Source organism: Apaloderma vittatum, unplaced genomic scaffold (genome assembly GCF_000703405.1).
Source record: "Apaloderma vittatum isolate BGI_N311 unplaced genomic scaffold, ASM70340v1 scaffold484, whole genome shotgun sequence".
In the NCBI taxonomy this organism is placed as follows: Eukaryota; Metazoa; Chordata; class Aves; order Trogoniformes; family Trogonidae; genus Apaloderma; species Apaloderma vittatum.
This window is the reverse complement of record NW_009710704.1, coordinates 13,766-15,864: the sequence shown is the minus strand read 5'-3', so window position 1 is coordinate 15,864 and position 2,099 is coordinate 13,766. Positions and strand designations below refer to the sequence as shown.

At 41.5% G+C, this 2,099-nt stretch overlaps 1 non-coding gene across 1 annotated transcript; it reads left to right on the top strand.

Annotated features, from left to right (window-relative positions):
- Positions 1-437: 437 nt before the first annotated feature.
- TRNAR-UCU lies at positions 438-510 on the top strand. Its single transcript has one exon. It is a non-coding gene; the product is annotated as a tRNA-Arg (tRNA).
- Positions 511-2,099: the final 1,589 nt, after the last annotated feature.

Here is a 2,099-nt window from a genome sequence, read left to right as displayed (position 1 = left end):
ACGTCTGCTATTTCAGATCCTTTTGTTGACAGAATTTTGCTATTGTATCTAAATAGAGGTATTTTGATTTTTTTCAAGTTACATATCTGGTCTTCTATTAGGTGTTCAGCATTGTTTAGATAGACTTTACATAAGACTAGGTCTGCCAAGCACTTCAATTACTACATCTCCGAGTAGCAAAACTTCCATATATATATATACATATATGTTTCTATATCTACTAAAACTAAAATTTTCAAGAACACTGAAAAAAAAACAACTTCAAAATGTCTTGTTTTTTCCCCAAAATCTTTTTATCTATATAGATTAATCAATCTACTTTATAGATTAATCAACCTATTTCATCGATTTGCCTCAGATTAATTTTTAAATTGAGAAGTTACTACTGCAGGAGGGGGAGAGAAGGGATCCAGTGGATCATAGTGATGACATTCTCGGCCCCAGTGGCCTAATGGATAAGGCACTGGCTTTCTAAGCCAGGGATTGTGGGTTCAAGTCCCACGTGGAGTGGGGTTGTAGCTGCCTTTTAAGGGGGCCAGTTAGCTCAGTAGGGGGCCAGTTAGCTCAGTCAGTTGAGCATAGCGCTAACAACGCCAAGGTCGCAGGTTCGATTCCTGTTCGGTCCCCATGTGTTGCCTGATCTAGTCGATAGGTGGCGTCCCTGGCGACAGGGAGGCTGGATTAAAATGATCTAAATGATCTCCAAGGTCCCTCCTGCCTAGGCCATTCTATGATTCTATCATTTCTTTGAATGAGTTCAGGAACTAGCAGAAATCAAGAAGTATGTCTGATTCTTACAGAATGAGAATCAAAGCAGATGTACACTGGATTAAAGCTTTGCCCAGCACTTTAACTAGTGCTGAACTGGAAAATAATTTCCCTTTGGCTGAAGCTGTAGCATAAATCTTCTGGACAAATGCAAGAAGGAGCAGGTCAACAATACAATACGGAATATTTTTCCCAGTTGGGACATCTTTACTAGACAACATTGCAATATGCTGCCTTCAACAATATTTAAGTCCCTATTGAAAGAATTAAAAGAGTACGTAGAAACTGTTCCTCTCACTGAACAGATGCAGCATATGCCTGAGCATAAAACAGTCCCCATGGGGCTTCCAACCTACTTCCTTGACCTGAAGCTTTGTTTCAAGGAAGGGTAAGAGGATAATTCTTCCTCTGAGTCCTTTCATTCCATAGCCTCTCTGCAGGGATTTCCAATAAGAGTCAAATTATTGTATTGTTTGCTGTGGAGACTTATCTTGTGCCTACCTACTAGGAGACGCAGAATCAATTTAGCTCTCTAACAGGAGGTAGCGGCACTAGCAACTATCCAACAGCAATCAATTAACTCCAAGAAGGGGGAGTTCCCACAGCTCAATACCACTTCCTGAGTATTTTGTCTCCTTTGAAAGGTACAGTAAAGGGCACTTAAGTGAAACAAAAATGCTCTGAAAGCTCAAAGCTCTAAGTTCTAATTAATGGGCCATGACTCCGGATTTCCTATTCTCTTTGTGAAGAATGTCGCTATAGTTAAAACAATGCATACCTATATCTGTATATAGTGATCAACTATAATATAAACAGTGACACACAGTGACTGCTGGCAGTTGGTGACTAACCTCTGCAGGGGATGGAAAAACAACTGATTTGTTGTGTTGGCACATTTGTTGCTTGCTGGTTTTTCAGGTCTGCAATGTTGCAGAGAAAGGGCTGAGGCTCATGCAGTCCGCAAGCACTTATCTCATGTTGCTCATCCATGTAGAGACAAATGATGCTATTGTGGAGACCTTTAGTTACCATGAACGATATCAAGGGCCTTGAGGTGAGTGTGGAGAGTATGAGAATGCAGATGGTGGTGTTGATCTTGCTGGTAAAAGGGAAAAGTTTAGGTAACAGGGTCATAGAATCATAGAATGGTTTGTTTTGGAAGAGACCTTAAAGATCATCTACTTCCAACCCCTGTGCCGCAGACAGTGATCTTTCCACTGGATCAGGTTGTTGAAAGCCCCATCCAGCCTGGCCTTGAACACTTTCAGGGAGGGGTCTTCCACAACTTCTCTGGGCAACCTGTTCCAGTGTCTCACCACCCTCACTGGAAA